Here is a 19,217-nt window from a genome sequence, read left to right on the forward strand (position 1 = left end):
TTTACAACTAGAGGCCGGATGCACAAATTTGTGCATGGGTGGTTGGCTGGCTGGCCCCGCCCCCAATTGTTCCCCCCCACCCTAATTGGGGGTGGGGCCGGCAAAGGGAGGGGCTGTTGGCCAGCCGGCCCTGTCCCCTGGTTGAACTCCCAGTGGAGGGGAAAATTTGCATATTAGCCTTTTATTATATAGGATAGCCAGGATAGTGAAGCAACCCAAATATCCATCAGTAGATGAGTGGATAAAAAAGATGTGGCACATTTACACAGTGGAATACTACTCAGCTGTAAAAGAAAATAAAAAGGAGAAGAAGAAGATCTTGCCCTGGCTCAGTTGGCTGGGCATCATCCCATGCACTGAAGGGTTGCCAGTTTAATTCCTGGTAGGAGCAGATGCCAGGTTACAGGCTTGATCCCTGGTGGAGGGCATGCAGGAGGCAGCAAATCAATGTTTTGCCCTTGCATCGATGTTTCTCTCCCTCTCCCTTCCTCTTTCTCTAAAAATCAATGAAAAATCTTTAAAAAGAAAAAGGAGGGGCAAGGAGGAAATATTACCTTTTGTAACAGCATGAATGGACCTGGAGATTATGCTAAGTGAAATAAGCCAGTCAAAGGAAGACAAATACCATATGATTTCACTTATATGTAGAATCTAATGGATAAAATAAACTAACAAAATAGACACAGGCTCATAGATGCAGAGAACAGACTGACAGCTGTCAGAGGGGAGGGGATTGGTGGGCTGGGTGAAAGAGGTAAAGAGATTAAGCAAAACAAATATACAAACAAAAAAACCTCATAGTCAGACAGCAGTATGGTGATTACTAAAGGGAAAAGGGGGGTGGGGTGGTAAAAAAGGGTAAATTGGGAATAAATAAATGGTGATGGAAGGAGACTTGACTTGGGGTGGTGAACACACAACACAATGTACAGATGATGTATTATAGAATTGTACACCTGAAACCCATGTAATTTTATTAACCAACGTCATCTCAGTAAATTCAATTAAAAAAGAAAACTTCAACTGGTTTCCTACTGCCTTTTGAGTAGAATCCAAACACAGTAGTCTTGTATTCAAGGTCCTCTACAAGGTGGTCTAAATTTATCATCCCGTAATAGTCTCCTATTTACTCCCTATATAACACACCCTAAAATTCCATCAAACTGAACGAGTTCTTCCCCAAAGGTGCCTTGCATTCCATGTCTCCATGCCTGGTAGAGTGAAGGTATGTCATCCCACATATAACCTGAGTTTAAATCCTAACTCAGCCCCTTGTCAGCTGTGTGATGTTAGTCAGGGATGTATAGAATCAGTGATCCTCAGTTTTCCCCCCTAGCTACTTACAAGAATCAAGTAAAACAATGATTACCACAGCAGTGGAAGAACTGTCTAATGCTATTAAAATGTAAAGTGTTCTTTCATTCAACAAATATTCATTTAGCACTCACTTCTTGCCAAGCAACAGTATTGCTGCTATTCACTTTCCAAATGAATGTTGTAGATATACTTAAGGAGACAGAGCCAATCTGCATTCAGCAAAAACAACCAGCAAAATCAGGACATAAAGAAAACCCTCATAAGCTTGAGGTTTGATAAATACTGTTCTTGAAAAACATCATTTGTGGATGGATTGATGGCCAGTTTCAGACCTACACCATTTTCCTTTAGAATATACAAACATCTTTGTTGCTGCTTTTCTGGACACCAAAATCAATTCAGATCAATAACTTAAATAAAAGAATTCAAAAACTTATTAGAAATAGGAGTAGACTCTATTTCTTTTATTGCTCAGAATGTGAATCTGCGATTGAAAAACAAAATGTATTGCTTTAAGTAAGCTTATGTCTTGAATCTCTTTAATCCATGCCAGATGGAATGTTCAGGAGCAGATTGTACAAGCAAGCTTGCAAGGGAACATGGCCTTGTAAATATAGCTTCTCTTAGTGATGGCTGTGACTCTATGTGGTATAAGAGAAGACCTCACTGAAAAGGGTTTTGTTGTGTTTTTTTTTTCACTGTAGTTATCAATACAAAAAGCACATACCAAAAAGTACATTCTCTCTGGTACTGGCAGACTAGTTGTACAAGTGCCAATAAAATTATTTGTTGATTTCCAGAGAGTTGGGGATAGAGGAAACAGGTAGACAAAAAAGCTACCCAGTGAACAAGCTGTTTCTCTTTTTCTTCCTCCCACCCCTCCTTTTTAAAAAATCCAAAATAGAAATTTCAAAGCTTGAAAAACTTCAAGGCAATTTAAGTTGTTTCCCATGACTTTAAACACTGAATGTTCACACCTACGTCAGTACTACATTGAGAACCTCCCACTCAGAGACTGTATTTAGGAAAGAAAGGATGCTGTGGTCTGAGATCAGGCCTAGATTTTGAGGGATCGTGAGTTCTTAGATGAGTTCTTCAGCAAGACCCCAGAGTTCAGCAGATTTAATTCATACTCCTCAGTAGAGAGTCAAGGCAGTGTTTTCAGGATGTTTCCCTTTAGGGGTAATTATTGGAGGTAAAAATATATATTATAAGATAAATGCAGTAAAATCCCTGTATAACCTGCTTCATCATTCCCATATATTCTGCTCCATGCAATAAATTTGTTCTAATGAATCAACCCCAGGATTCTCCTGATATAATCCTGAAGGACAGGCATTGCTATTTCTCCTCACACTTAAGCACTGACAACAGTCCATGCCCCATTTTCTTTAACAGTGTTTGCACCTTTATTGGTTTTCAATATATGGTGTGATTTTTCTGATCATCCCTTTTCTGGGAAAGTAAATTTTGGTTTTGATGTTTAAGACATAACATGGCCAAATTGTATATCACACCCCACCATTTTCATGTTTGTTTTTTTTTTAGCTTAAGCCAAGCCAGGTGAGTAGGCGTCATCCAAGATTAAATCTTGCTGACTTTTTTCCCCAAAGAAAAGCTAGCAAACAGGAGGTGATAAATGCTATGCTTCCTACTCAGACTCTGTCACATAATATGTCAGTTCTTTATTTTAATTATATTCTTTGCCAGCTCAAAAAGGCAATAATTTTGCTGCATATAATCCTACCCCTTTTAGAGTTCCTCACAAGCAGCAGTGGAAAGTCTTTCATTTGTTGTGCTAGAGCTGGTCTTAATATCCAATTCCAAGCCAATCTCTTGGTGTCCTGGAGAAAGAAACAGATTATTGGTTGTCAAAAAAGCAGATCAAACAATTACTAAAATGCAAGCCAGGTATGAATAATGAAACACTGTTATTCAACAATATAGCAATTGGAGATAGTTTTTATTTGCTTTTTAAGAACAAAACCCATACACTTACTCCACAGAAGTAGTAATATTGACCAAAGGGACAAAAATAATAAAAACATCATCAGGAAGACACTGGAAATAAAGGTGAAACTAAGAGTCCATAGCTTAATTCGGTTTCCAAGATCTGGACCCTAATATGAGGATTCTCTTGCCAGTTGTGTACTAGTATTTGGGAGGCACAGGGACCACTGACAGGGTGATGAGAAAGGAAAATGGGAAAGTGCTGGCAACATTCTCAGGAAAAGAGTCCATTACTAAGCCACTACCACAGTGAACAACTGGAGCTTAACCTTGAGAGAAAATTCTTGGATATGCTGTAAAATATATTCCTCAGAATGATTCCACAGAGACTGAAGGAGCTGGGGCTTTTATACCCCAACTTCTGGCAGTCATTGGTAGAGGGCTACTGAGGGGGCAGGGATTATTTCATCAACATTTTTGTTTGTTTGTTTGTTTGTTAATCCTCACCTGAGGATATTTTTCCATTGATTTTTTCAGGAAGAGTGGAAGGGAGAGGAGAGACAGAGAAAAACATGAATGTGAGAGTGGCACATCAATTGGTTGCCTCCCACACATGCCCCAACCAGGGCCGGGGATCGAGCCTGCAACCAAGGTACATGCCCTTGACCAGATTCGAACCCAGGACCCTTCAGTCAGCAGGCTGACACTTTACCCACTGAGCCAAACCAGCTAGGGCTCATCAACATTTTTTTATCTGCCTTTCTAGTTTCAGAAAAAGCACTCAAGCCCAAAGATACAGACATTGGCAACTGGAAGTAGGCTGGAACATGCTGACCAGTCAGGTCTAAGGGAGCGAGTGACAGCATCTGCTACAGCTTCCCTTTGTACCAAATCATGATATCCTCAGAGGAATAATGCCCATGTCATGGGGCCTCCAGTTAGGGTCACCAGATTTAGCAAATAAAAATACATGATGCATAGTTAATTTGAATTTCAGATATATAAAATCATTTGTTATTATATGTTTTGTATTTTTTTTAAGATCGTCAGGTGTGGCCACAAGAGAAGACAGAGGAGAGGCTCAGGAAAAAAAAGCAAAGTTTATTACACTCACAGATCCTAGAGACAGGAGGCATGGCACACTGCTCAAGGCCTTATGGGAAAGATACCAGAATGGTCAGCAGGAAGAAGTCAGAAGCAAGTAAAAGTTTTAGGCCACTGCCTATATTGGAGTGTCTACAGGACAGGGTGAACAGTATAGGACTGGCTAAGTTGTATAATTTTGTTGGGCTTTGGCCTATAGTGGTGGTCACTAGTTTCCTGGAATCTGGCCCTGGGATGGGTAAGGGAGAGGAATGATCTCATGGGGTATACAGGCCAGATAGAGGATGTATGGCTCTAGATTGGTTAGTGTGCACATCAGAAAACATGTTCAGGCCCTTTGCCTTCCTCTAAGACTTGGCTAGCTCAGAGAGAACCAATCTCTCCCAGCCAGAAAGTTTTTTTTAGGGTGTCAAAAGCATCCTATATAATAAAAGCCTAATATGCTAAGTGTCCAGTCGTCCAATTGGCCGTTCAACCAATCAAAGCATAATATGCTAATGATATGCTAAGGCCACTCAACTACTTGCTGTGTCAGGCACTGACCACCAGGGGACAGACAGTTGACCAATCGCTATGACATGCACTGACCATCAGGGGGCAGATGCTCCAACTGATAGGTTAGCTTGCTGCTGGAGTCCGGTCGATCGGGACTGGCAAGACAGGCCGGACACGCCCTGGAACCCTCCTGCGGTCCCTCCCTGGCTGGCCAACCTCCCACGTCTCTCCCTGGCCCCAATGATGCACTGGTGGGGTCCCTCGGCCTGGCCTGCACGCTCTTGCAATCTGGACCGCTTGGGGGATGTCAGAGAGCTGGTTTGGGCCCAAGGATGAAATGATCAGTCACTATGACATGCACTGACCACCAGGGGGCAGACACTCATTGCAGGAGCTAGCCCCTGGTGGTCAGTGCACTCCCACAGGGGGAGCACCACTCAGCCAAAAGCCAGACTCATAGCTGGCAAGCGCAGTGGTGGTGGCAGGAGTCTCTCCAGCCTTCACAGTAGCTCTGAGCATGTCTGACTGCCGGCTTAGGCCCCCTTCCCAGGGGGAGCAGGCCCAAGCCATTGGTCAGACATTCCCTGAAGGCTCCCAGACTGCGAGAGGGTGCAGGCCAGGCTGAGGGGACACCCCCCCACACACCGAGTGCATGAATTTCGTGGACTGGGCCTCTAGTTATAATATAAAGAAAATTAAAAATATTTAAAATACAAAACAAGATGTCCATGAAAATAAAATATGTGTTATCTAAATTTCAAATTGAACCTGGTTTCCTGTATTTTATCTGGCAACCCTACCTACAAGAAGACATGACAGAGAGAAGCAACGAAGTCAACATATCTAAGAGGGAACAGTGGTACACTTGCATTCTGCCTTCTTTTCCCCTTACCTGTATCTACCACTTGTCATATACTCAGTTAAGATACCTTTGCCTTCTACATGAAGAAGGGAGTTGGTAGGACCATGTTGAGTTTATTTGTGGGGATGAGGGTCAGGTATTTGATCCTAGAAGCAGACAGATGTCTTTTTCATGATGATGTTTAGGGTTATAGACACCAGTAAATAATAAAGGATGCTCACAATTGAAACTTTTTATACAAGGCCCATTTTACATTATTTACACATACTGTTCAGTTAATCCTCACAGCAACATTATGAGGTAGATATTACTATTACCCCTTACTTCCGGAGAAGAAACCTAAGACACATAAAAATTAAGTATCCTGCCTGAGGCTACATAGCTAGAAACCATGGTCTTAACTACCATGGTAAAGAGGGAAAGAGGAGATAGTTGATGGTAAACAGGATAAGAGGTTCAAAAAGGAAATTAATATGAGAAATATTGTAGGGAAGATGGAAAAGGATCTCGGAGCAGTGAATTGGACCTGAGGATTTCAGATCCTCTGAACAAATTAAAGAAAAAAAAATACCCAAGAGTAAGAAGGAGGACTCATAATTATGTAATTCCTTTTCCTGCCACCATAGGAAAAGTTAGTAAAATAAGCCACAAGGCCAATGGGATTTAAACAGGTTCTGTAGATGAGCTAAAACAGATACAATTCCCATTGTCATTACTGTGAAAATGATAATGTTTAAATAAACACAACACCATGCATATGAGAGACAGCAATTTTTAAATTAAACTCACCCTTTTTGTGATGATGAACTTTCAAATGCAAACAAGATATCCATGAAAAGTAAAGCAAGATAAAGTGAAGCTTGGAAAGATATAGTTTTATATGAGAACGCTTGAGGATAATAAAGTGATGGCTTGCCTTTGAACAGAAAATAATTCTGGCTGGAAGCTAATGAAGGTTCCATACCTCCCAAATAGCCAAACTATGTCCTTCATATGTGAGGTTTATTTAGCAAATAGAGATGTAGCATAGTGAGATGGCATAGGGTGTTATTTGGTATCCAGACCTACCCTGGCTGTGAAATGGGGCAAACAGCAGCAAAAAACACCAGCCTGGAAAACATTCACTGAAGTCTTTCCTGGAACCAAGGGTGTTAGAAAGTCTGGAAGAGACAAAGATAAGATTGCAGATAGAAACATCTTCTGATGGCCAACAGAGAGTAGAGCACAAAAAGAGCACAGCATGGAAGGCACAGCGGCAAATCCAGTTTTTTGGTTGTTGTTGTTGTTGTTGTTGTTGTTATCCTTGGGAATAATGAAAATGGAAATATCAAAATGAATTCATAATTTTAAAAAAGTATATCTTTTCAGGCTCTGTCCAGTGAGGGGTCTTGAAGACAATGACACTGAATGGCATTGAGCATACCTAATGCCCAGATTTGGTGTCCAAATACCAATAAAAGTTTACCCAGTTCTGAAAGAAATTTGAATATGGACATAAAAATATCAAGTTGTCTATCTTAAATTCATACACCTTTTATTTGTCATTATACCACAATAAGCCTGAAAAATGTGCTAGGAGAGTTTAATATCCATATGAAAAACAATAAAATTGAATGTATTCAATCTAACACTGTCTTGATCATAAAATATAAGTTTCTGTTTTCAAAATCTGATGAGACTTTATGACCAATTTTGGGTGAGTGGGTGGGAAGAGATTAACCAAAGAACTTGTGTGAATATATGCATAACCCATGGACACAGACAATAGGGTGATGAAGGCCTGGGGTGGGGGGCAGGTGCAAGCTAGAAAGGGTCAATGGGGAGAAAAGGGGGACATATGTAATATTTTCAACAATAAAGATTTTAAAATAAAAATAAACCTTGGTAAAAGAAATGCAAAAAAAAGACCAATTTTTGTTTTATTTCAGCTTTGAGTATTAATCATAGAACCTGTAATGTTCAGAAACAATGCAGGAAAATTACTATTTGAAACACACCCTTAACATATAACATTATGAAACCACATGACATAATATGATAATTAGCAAATTTATAGTCTGAGTTCTTTAGCAAACCCTATTTAATTCTCAAGAATTAAATTATTTCAAATTTATGTGCCATATCATATCATAATATGTTTCTTTTCTCACAACTGGAAAAGGGAAGAGGAATTGTGTTATCATCTTCATCTACTGCCAACTTTGACAACCTGTAATAAGCTTTAAGACTCTCCTCCTCTTTTACTACAGAACAGTTATTCACCCAGAGTTAGATAACACTAACTTCTTAAGAATCCAAATCTCATTTTCTCCTTAATCTTAAAGTGCTTATTGCTTAAAGCAAAAGAAAAAAAAAAGAAAAGAAAAAGTTTTAAGGAAATATTCAAGACACAGCAAAAAGAAGAGAGAAAATTGTAAACAACTACCAGGATGTGAACACTCTTATGATTTTCTATCCCTCAGTGCACTCACACTCAGGTTTATACAAGTGTTGACCCTGCATTTGCATGACCCTTACAGTGAATGCCTCCTTAGTTTGTGCCCCAAGAGCCTTCTTGTTTCACGCTATTCTCTGCTCTGTATAAAAGAGAACCCAGAGACACAGCATTTAGGAGGTAAGGAAAGGGAGAGCCCCACAGGGGACACTGAGAAGAAGTCACAGAGGAAGAAGGGAGACTTAACCAGTAGTGTTACAGAAGCTGATAAAAGAGAGCATGTCCAGAAGAAAGCAGTTGTGAACTACATTCAACTCTGACAAAAGTCATATAAGATAATGTTCCAAAAGTGTCCATTGCTAGGCACTGCCAATTCAAAGGAAATGTTCGTGACTCTTAAATATATACTCAATCTTACTAAAAAATATTCAATCTCACCTAAAATTAATAAAATGCAAATGAAAATATCAAGGAGACAGTGTGTTGGATAGGGCATCCAGATATTTTCTCTCAACCATTGCTGGTGGCAGTGAAAATTGGTGCAACTACCATGGAGCTCAGTGTGGCAGCATCTGTCAAAAATTGCTTTGACCCAGCAATTCTACCTCTATATATTATCTAACACGTTCTTGACATATGTGTTTGATGAAATGTATTACAGTATTTATTGTGAATATTGAGACATTGTAAGTGTTGTAGAGAATGAGTTAAATAAATGTTAATAAATCCATGTCATAGAATTAATAGAATACTATGTGCTGTTCAAAGAATTAGGGAGCTCTATATATACTAATATGGAAAGATCTCTCAGATCTTAAACATCAAGGAGCAGAATGTGAAAACATCAAGGTACAGGACAGTGTTTTCAGTGTGCTCCAATTTATGATCTTAAAAAAAGATCATTTTACGCATTTTTGCATAAAATATCTCTAGAAGGAAGCACACAAAAAGTGGTAGTAGCTGTTGCTTCTTGACAAGGGAACTAAGCTGTAAAACATGGGATGGAGAGAGAGACTTACTTTTCACTCTACCCTTTTAAACTTTTAAAATATTTTTCATAGGTATGTATTACCTATTCAAAATTACAAAAACAAATAAACCAAAAGATTTTCATTGCATTCAGTGAAAAGGGGGTTGCAAATAGTGGCTGCTTCAGAGACATGGTAGGCATAGAAATCATATTGCATTGGATTAAGCAGTAGCACTGAAGTAAATGAAGACGTTCCAGTGAGAGTAACTTTTACAACTCTTTGGCTCTGGCCATAGCCAGTTTGGCTCAGTGGAAAAAGGCTTGGCTTGCAGATTGAAGGGTCCCCTGGTTCAATTCCAGTCAAGGGCACATACCTTGGTTGCAGGCTCCTCCTGGGCCCTGGTTAGGGCGCATGCAGGAGGCAACCAATCGATGTGTTTCTCTCACGTGGATATTTCTCTCTGTCTTGCCCTCTCTCTTCCACTCTGTCTAAAAATCAATGGTGAGGATTTTCTGGTGAGGATTAACAAACAAACAAATAAACCTCTTTGGCCCTGGATGGGGGAAGAGTAATAGGACAGTAGTCAGAGGTGGACTGAAGGTCATGAAATTAATGGGCTAAATGGATATTGAGGTCACTAACCAGAGCAGAATACAGTAGGTAACTTATGTAAATAGTCGCTAAAATTTAGGTTTCTCCTTCTAACTAAACCCTAATGGTACACCTAGTGCTTTGCAAGATCCAAGTATTATTATCAATAGCTCCTTTACTGGAATATGACAACCTGGCTTCTGACTATGACTAAGCTATGTAAGCTTAGCAAGTTATTTCATTTTCCTGTACTTCATTTTTCTCATCTGCCCATTTTATATAGATACTATGAAGATTAGAACTAAATCATTAAAACCATGTCTGACACATAGTTAAGTACAATTTGTATTAGTTTGCTAGGGCTGCCATAACAAAATATGAAACACCAGATGGTTTAAATGACAGAGGTCTATTTTCTCACAGTCCTGTATGCTAGAAGTCTGAGATCAAGGTGTCAGCGGGGTTGGCTTATTCTGAGGCTTCTCTTCTTGGCTTGTAGATTGCTGTCTTCTCCTTGTGTCTTCACATGGTTTTCTCTTTATGTGTTTTTGTGTCCTAATCTATTCTGATGAGGTCACCGGTCATATTGGATTAAGTCTCACACTTATGACCTTATTTAAGCTTAATTACTTCTTTAAAGATCCTATATTCAAATACAGTCACATTCTGAGGTACTGGGGGTTAGAACGTTAACATGAATTTTCCGTGGATATAATTCATCCCATAACATTGCATGTTTTTGGCTAATGTAGTCTTCAAGGTAAAGGCAGATGTTTGGGTACACAGGAAATAAGTGATACACAGAACTTAGAACACAGAACTTAGAAGACAGAACTTAGAAGACAGAACCTACACAGAACCTAGAGACAGAAGAACTTCGCTGGAGAGAACATGGCAAAAGATCCTGGACTGAACCTGACTATAGAACATGGCAAGGGAACCTGACTAGAACCTGGTGACTGAACCTGGCTGGAGAACCTGGACAGAACCTGGCTGGAAAACCTAGCGAGGGAACATGGCTACAGAACCTGGCTGGAGAACCTGGAGAACCTGGCTGGAGAACCTAGCAAGAGAACTGGACACAGAACCTGGCTGGAGATCCTAACCAGAACTTCGCTGGAGATCCGAAGCAGAACCTCTCTGGAGATCCAGACCAGAACTTGGATGGAGATCCTGGCTAGGCTGCTGATCAACTGAACACTGTCTCCGTGTCCTTCCTTCTTCGCCGACTCCGTCTACACCTTTGGGGACCCCTGGACCCGCTGGGGTTGGACCCCAGCATATGGCGCCCGAACAGGGACCCCTAGGTAAGCCCCACTCTCGGGATGGATAGGACTCCACCGTAGAAAGAGGGTGGATAGTCTTCGCCGACTCCGTCTACACCTTTGGGAACCCCTGGAACAGGATTCCCCTAGGTAAGCCCTCCCCATTGAGAACCCCACACTCGGGACGGATAGGACTCCACCAGGGTACTGCAGACTTATAGAGGATAAGTAGGGTAAGAAGGTGGATAGTACAGAACTTAGATTGAGAAGATGTGCCATACTGAGTCCAAAGAAAGAAGACTCTGTATTGATCTTTAGATTAAGAAGATGTGCCATACTGAGTCCAAAGAAATAAGACTCTGTATTGATCTTTTAACACATATGCTTGCTAGCAGAGGAATTAAGGTTACTCCCAGTCAGACAGAACATTTTATACAAGAAGTATGTCCATGCTTTTCTGAGGAAGGAAAGGTAAATGTAAAGGCATGGGAGGAGGTAGGCCCAAGGAGCCTTATCCTTAACCCCACTGCAGCCTTTCCACCCTGGGAAAGTGCAGGATTGGCAAGCTCTCCCTGGGGTGATAGATCAGGACTCAGGTAATAGCGGAAAGCGCCAATCCTACTCTTAAACTGGATACAAGAGAGCATTTCGGGGTTTTTCTTTTTAATGCCTGGCTTTTAAAAAATAAAAAAAGGGGGAATTTGCCGGGAGCCGGTCCATGCTTGCTGTTTCAAGGGACCTGGCATATATGGCATACTGTTCTTAATATGTTTGCTCACCTTCTTGGCACTATGTGTTTTAACCAAGGTCTCTGAGAAAGGTTGTTTCCCCAGGTAGGGATTTTCCCCTGAAGTTAGGGAGGGAATAAAACCTCTTAACTAAGTGCCAGGCGGGTAATTAATCACTTTAACTACGAACAATCATGCTTAAGCTACATAATCTTTACTCCCTGGAATGGAGATAAGAAACGCCCTAACCTTTGGAATAGAGATTGATAGGATTGGAATCAACTGGTATAAATACAGATGTAAGAAGACAGAACCAAGAGAGACAGAACCTAGGCACAGAACCTACACAGAACATTCTCTAGAGACAGAAGAACTTCGCTGGAGAGAACATGGCAAAAGATCCTGGACTGAACCTGACTACAGAAATTGGCAAGAGAACCTGACTAGAACCTGGTGACTGAACCTGGCTGGAGAACCTGGACAGAACCTGGCTGGAGAACCTAGCGAGGGAACTTGGCTACAGAACCTAGCTGGAGAACCTGGCTGGAGAACCTAGCAAGAGAACATGGACACAGAACCTGGCTGGAGATCCTAACCAGAACTTTGCCGGAGATCCTGACCAGAACTTGGCTAGAGATCCTGGCTAGGCTGCTGATCAACTGAACGCTGTCTCTGTGTCGTTCCTTCTTCGCTGACTCCGTCCACACCTTTGGGGACCCCTGGACCTGCTGGGGTTGGACCCTGGCATCAAATGTATTAATATCTTAAATGGAATAAGAGGAGTACCAGGAGGTTAATAGATGGTAGCAATGAGAAAGAGGAAATTGGTTTAGCCTGTGGAAATTAAAATGAATAATTATTTCATTAATTTGATTCCACCTGTATAAAATTATTCATACGCTCTAAGAATAATGGAACACTATCCTATCTAATAAAAGAGAAACATGGTAATTAGCCATACGTCCGCTACCCTTCCCATTGGCTAATCAGGGTGATATGCAAATTAACTGACAGCCAAGATGGCGGCCGGCAGCCAGGCAGCTTCAAGCGAACATGAGGCTTGCTTGCTTCAGTGACGGAGAACTCCAACATTCCCCGCCAGCCACTGCCGGCCTCTGAGCTTGCAGTTTGAAACATTATTACAAATATAGAAGCTAAACAAAACCCCAGAAACCTGCTTTGAGCCAGCCGGGATCTCAGAGCTGGAGTTGAAACAGTGTTTCGATTATAGAACCCAAACAGACCAGATACCTGCTTTCAGCAGCGGAGGCCTAAGAGCTGGAGCCAAGCCTAAGAGCTAAAGCTGGCCCAGAATTTAAAAAAGAAAAAGAAAAAAAGGAGTGGTTGGGAGCTTCAGTCACCCGCCAGCCGGAAAACAGCCCTCAGCCCCTCACCCAGACTGGCCAGGCACCCCAGTGGGGACCCCCACCCTGAAGGGTGTGTGACCAGCTGCAAACAGCCATCATCCCCTCATCCAGGCTGGCCAGGCACCCCAGTGGGGACCCCCACCCTGACCCAGGACACCCTTCAGGGCAAACCAGCCAGCCCCCACCTGTGCACCAGGCCTCTATCCTATATAGTAAAAGGGTAATATGCCTCCCAGCACCGGGATCAGCGGAGCCGCGAGTCCTCCTGGCACCGGGATCAGCATGACAGGGGGCAGCGCCCAAACCCCCTGATCGCCCTGCGGCTCTGTGTGTGACAGGGGGCGGGGCCACAACCCCCTGATCAGCCCTTCTCTGTGCCTGATGGGGGGGGGCTCCCCAACCCCCTGATCGGTCCTGCTCTGTGGGTGATAGAAGGCGGTGCCCCAACCCCCCCCCCCCCCCGCCCCACGGGCCCTGCTCTGTGTGTGACGGGGTAGAGCCATAACCTCCCCATCAGCCCTGCCCTGAGTGTGACAGGGTGCGGCGCCCCAACCCCCTGATCCTCTCTGCTCTGTGTGTGACAGGGGGTGGTGCCCCAACTCCCCTATTGGCCCTACTCTGTGAGTGACAGGGGGGAGCTCCTCAACCCCTTGATCGGCCCTGCTCTGTCCATGACAGGGGGGAGCTCCCCAACCCCCTGATGGGCCCTGCTCTGTGCGTGACAGGGGGGAGCTCCCCAACCCCCTGATCGACCCTGCTCTGTGCGTGACAGGGTACAGAGCCCCAACCCTCCTGATGGGCCCTGCTCTGTGAGTGACAGGGGGCAGCGCCCCAACCCCCTGATTGGCCCTGCTCTGTGCGTGACAGGGGGTGGCGTCACAACCTCCCCATCGACCCTGCCTTGAGTGTGACGGGGGCGGTGCCCCAACCCCCCAATCGGCCCTACCCTGAGCATGACTGAGGGTGGCATCACAACCTCCCAATCCGCCCTGCTCTGTGCATGACTGGGGGCGGTGCCCCAACTCCGCAATCAGCCCTGCTCTGAGCCCGACCTGGGGCTGCACCTAGGGATTGGGCCTGCCCTCTGCCACCCGGGAGCAGGCCTAAGCCAGCAGGTCGTTATCTCCCGAGGGGTCCCAGACTGCAAGAGGGCACAGGCCGGGCTGAGGGACCCCTCCCCTCCCCCCGGAGTGCACAAATTTTTGTGCACTGGGCCTCTAGTAAGTAAATAATTGTGGACACAAGTAGTTTGTGCAGACAATGTACTACATTCACTGTTAGCTTTTATTTAGATCAGTGATGGCGAGCCTATGACAGGCGTGTCAGAGGTGACACGCGAACTCATTTTTTTGGTTGATTTTTCTTTGTTAAATGGCATTTAAATATATAAAATGAATATCAAAACTATAAGTCTTTGTTTTATTATGGTTGCAAATATCAAAAAATTTCTATTGGGTGTGGAGAGAGCAGAGCACCTGAAGAATGGCTTCTCTGTGTACAACACATCCAACAGCAACTTGGGCTTACTCCTCATGGGTGGCAGAATAGCACCAGAGTTAACTTAGGGTTTTTCAAAATGCTGACACGTCGAGCTCAAAAGGTTCGCCATCACTGATTTAGATAGAGAAGAATAAAGGATGGGGAAGAGTTACATGCCAATCAGCATAAAATTTGAGTTAAATGTATATTCATGGAATACATTCTCATCATAAAGTAAAATTTTTGTCTAGTTCTAATTAGTAAATATGGTAGAGGATTTACCTACAACATTGAGAGATTTAAAAAAAAAATAGTTCTAAGAACCTGTAGCCTTAAATTACAAATGTTTATTATTAGAAACTACAATTGTTGAGATGTTTGCATAGAAAGCAGGTTTTGTTTACTTAAAGTTGTGAACTATGTAGATTGAATTGCTGTGAACTATGGAGGCTGCATTTAACATTGAATAATAACCACTGGAGGTTGAATTTACTCATCATTCTTGGAATAATTAACCTGCTTACTATAACCATGCTAATCTAGCTTTAATTGGCCAGTATAACAGAAAATACAGAGTCTCTTAGAACTAGGAACATGTCTAAAGACTTCTTTTGGACAAGTTGTTTTTAGTGTAAAATAAATAAGTGAGCATACAGAGTAACTGAAAACAAGGCTGAATTTCAGTCTTCCATAATGAGCCAATGGCATGAAAATCAATATGATGTTTTTCTCCAACAAGATAGAAGAACAGTGTCCTGAAAGCATCAGGGGGAACTGAAGAGGAGTGGAAAAAGAAGTAGCCCCCACTTGAGAGGTGATTACTTAAAGCTGAGTCTTTGGGGAGAGCCCTGGCTCTCAGTTTCAACAAGGAGATGGAGGGACTTTCCAAGAAGAGGATGCAAATATGGGAAGGTTGTAACCACCGAAAAGGGAGTTCTTAAGGGTGCATGGAAAGTTTTGGGAGAGAGGGAGGGGTCAGTGGGAGTTTGGAATGGAATTGCGAAGGCATAGAGCATTCTGAAAATGCAAATGTGGCAGAAGATGGTCAGAAGACTTGAAGCTTCATATATTGGGGAGGTAATCAAGGGAAACAAGGATAAGAAGTGTGTGGATTTAGCTGTCCATAATTCTGCCATGTTTATCATTCCATCTGTGTATGGGATGGGCACTCAGGCCTCTCAAACATCAGCCAACATCCAGATTGGTTGCATTTTCAATACAGCTCAAGTCAACATGGAAGTTTCCAGATTTTGGAGAATGTAAAGCTGAGGTCTGCATTGATTATGAAGCTCCATAGGAGAGGATCGAAATTCCAGTCTTTTGGAAACAGGCTCCTTGAAATTGGTTAGAAGTCATGTGGGTGAATCAGAGGGCCTAGTCCCTAAAAGCTGTGGGATGCTTATGATCTAATTCAATCCCTGTATCTTCTTATTACACTTGAATATTTTTTGTGTGCCACATACAGGTGTAGGGCCTTATTTACCAGTACAGGGAGGAGAGTGTGGTTAGATGAAATATGAAAAGCGTGAGAGAAAAAAATGTTTTGGAAAGATTGAGTTGCTGGGTTATGAGTATGTTGAGTTTGGGAGTTCATGTGGACCACCCATTTGTAACTGAGACTAGAGAGACAGAAGAAGGGTAAGAGAGTTGAGAAGCTTGCCAAGGAAAGGAGCTTCTTCTTGTCCTGATCCATGGTATGTCTAGAGTGCTGGGAGTAGGCTGCATGTTGGTTTTCATATTCTGTTTTTTTAAAATATATTTTTATTTATCTCAGAGAGGAAGAGAGAGGGAGAGAGATATGGGAACATCAATGATGAGAGAGAATCATTGATTGGCTGCCTCCTGCATATCCCCTACTGGGGATCAAGCCCACAACCCAGACATGTGCCCTTGACTTGAATCAAACAGGGGACTCTTCAGTCCTCAGGCCAACGCTCTATCCACTGAGCCAAACCAGTTAGGGCGGTTTTCACATTCTTTCTCCTGCTCCCTGCCTCCCATTTCTGTTAATCCTTTATCCTTTCTTTAATTTTTGCCTCCTTTTCCACTTGACCCTTTCCCTTATCCATCCAACATGCTGAAGTTTTTATTTCCTAAATAAATTTTCCTGAGTCCTGATTCTTCTGCAACTTACCCCCCACACACACACGTTCATTTTCCCCCTCAGCTTTTCCAAAATAAGAGGTATATTTGATGCCTACACTTTATCCTTATACTCTTGAGCTCCCTGCAATCCAGTTTTTATAACTTTGTGGTAAATGGTCCTTAATTTTCTCTAATAACATCCTAATTTCTGAATTTAATAATCAGTTCCAAGTATTCATCCTGTTAACCTCATGGCATCAGTTAATATTGTTGAGCATGCTCCTTATTGATGCCCTTTCCTAGGTCTAGGCTGCTCTTCTTTTCTTATTTTTCTCCCATCTCTTCTCTCTAAGCTCCATTGGATCCTTTTCCCTGGTTTTATCTTTTTTCTTTTATTTTTTAACTAGTGACCCAGTGCACGAAATTTGTGCACAATTAAAAGGGAATTAATTAGAGGAAATATTTTAATATTGCTATTTGCCCTTTCTCTATAATAGAAGTGTCAGAGATGAAAGAAAATTAGTAAAATGTATATGAAAATCTTCCTACTGTCAGAGTCTGGGGTGTGCCACAAGAACCAGAGTCAAGTCCCCACCCACCCATGTGTGCCTCAAAATCACATGAGACCCAGACCCGGCCAGCCCCACCCCTGTCAAGCCCCACCGGGTGGGGGGCATGGCCCAGGTCACCTGGCCCAGAGCCGGGGATGCAGCTTGTGGTCCTCCATCAAGCCCCGCGTGGCAGGGGATGCAGCCCCAGGTCCCCCAGCCTGGTGCTGAGGCGGGAGTTGTGGCCTCAGGTCCTCCAGCCTGGTGTCGGAACGGGGGTTGCAGCCTGAGGTCCTCCGTCAAGCCCCGCTGGATAGGGAGCATGGCCTGAGGTCCCCTGTCAAGCCCCGCCAGGTGGAGGGCACGGCCTCAGGTCCCACAGCCTGGTGCCAGGGCAGGGGGTGCAGCCTGAGGTCCCCCGTCAAACCCTGCTGGCTGGGGGTGCAGCCTGAGGTCCCCCAGCCTGACATCGGGGCAGAGGACACGGCCTGAGGTCCCCTGTCAATCTCCACCAGGTGGGGGACATGGCCTGATGTCCCCCGTCAAGCCCTGCTAGGCAGGGTGCACGGCCTGAGGTCCCCCAGCCTGGTGCCAGGGCGGTGGGCACAGCCTGAGGTTCCCTGTTGAACCCCACCAGGTGGGGGGCGCAGCCTCAGGTCCCCTGCCCTGGCCCAGCGCCACACAGCCTCAGGTCCCTGCTGATTGCTCATTAAGGCTAGTTACAGGAACTTGGCCTCCGCTGTGGGTGCAGCCATCTTTTTTATGGTGTGACAGTCAATTTGCATATTCCCTCTTTATTAGATAGGATTACCATTTATATCCAATATTATTTTGTGTTAGTTTCATCTGTACAACACACTGGTTAGACAATCATATATTTTATAAAGTGATCCTTTAAAGTTAGCTCTTCTGTACATTCCATTCATTGGATGCTCCTTCATCCCAAAGCTGTGGGGCTCAGAGACACATTTGACCATTGCCACCATGAATGCCACTTTAAGGACTCATCACCACCACTTGCTGCCATAGCTATCAGCAGAACAAGAAGCAGGAGGGTTTTTAGTTGGGTTTTCACCTGATAGTCAAATGACTAATAATATGTAATTAAATTGGAGAGTCATAGAATGCTATCTGCCATTTAGCATTTGCAACACTCAGCTCCAAGCTCCCAAAGCTTGTTAAATGTGCCACTTGCACTGCCCTATATTGTGAATTCTACTATATTTCTTCAAACCTAAGTGTCGTAAGTGTTCCCCTCCACGTCCTGCGTGGTTCAGGGTTCGGGTCTGGAAGAGGAGCCGCACAACAAATGAAAAAGAAAAGACAGGAGATAATTTGGGAATATTGGGGGACCAGGCAAGAGAGTCCAACTCAAGAGGAAGGACTTCCCCTGTGCTCAGGCCTCACCAAGCTTTTTATAGTGAGTGGTAAACAAGGTAGTGGTTACCAAAGTTACACTTTTCTTGTGAGTTTCACTTGTTTACACTCACATAAACAAGTGAGTGTAAACATGGTTATACTTCCTGCACTTCCTCAGCCCCTTAGCTTCCCAGATAAGATCTAGGGAGTGTTATAAGGTCAAGCCTAATTATGCTAAGAGGACTGTGCCCTCTAAGCTGGGAATTGTTTGTGACTTTGCCATCAGGTCAGTCCGAGGCTTAACCCTATATCAGTTTCCCACACCTAAGCTGGCTCCCGGCAGGATGTTGAGAATTGGCTTCTGTTAGTTATTATCTAACCTACCCTCCTTTGTCCCTCTTATGTGTTATCAGTGGTAGATAGTGGGGAAAATGACGAAAGTCTATATGATTAAGACATGAAGGCATTTAGGGTTTTTGTGAATCTGAGAAGGTCATATTTTTAGTGTCTAGAAGCTTTACACATTTTCTGTAAATTCTCAAATTTGGTGCTGGCTATCAGGTCTGGGATCCCTGGTGTCGCATTGCCTTTAGCCCTCCCACTCTGCTCATTTTCTTTAGCTACCTAATCTTTATCTCTAGCCCGGATCCCAGTCCTGGTCA

General features: G+C 43.3%; 1 pseudogene; it reads left to right on the forward strand.

Moving 5' to 3' along the window:
- Positions 1 to 14,536: 14,536 nt before the first annotated feature.
- LOC118654912 lies at positions 14,537 to 14,672 on the forward strand (annotated as a pseudogene).
- The last annotated feature ends 4,545 nt before the right edge of the window (positions 14,673 to 19,217 follow it).

This window comes from Myotis myotis, unplaced genomic scaffold (genome assembly GCF_014108235.1).
Source record: "Myotis myotis isolate mMyoMyo1 unplaced genomic scaffold, mMyoMyo1.p scaffold_m19_p_4, whole genome shotgun sequence".
Classification (NCBI taxonomy): domain Eukaryota; kingdom Metazoa; phylum Chordata; class Mammalia; order Chiroptera; family Vespertilionidae; genus Myotis; species Myotis myotis.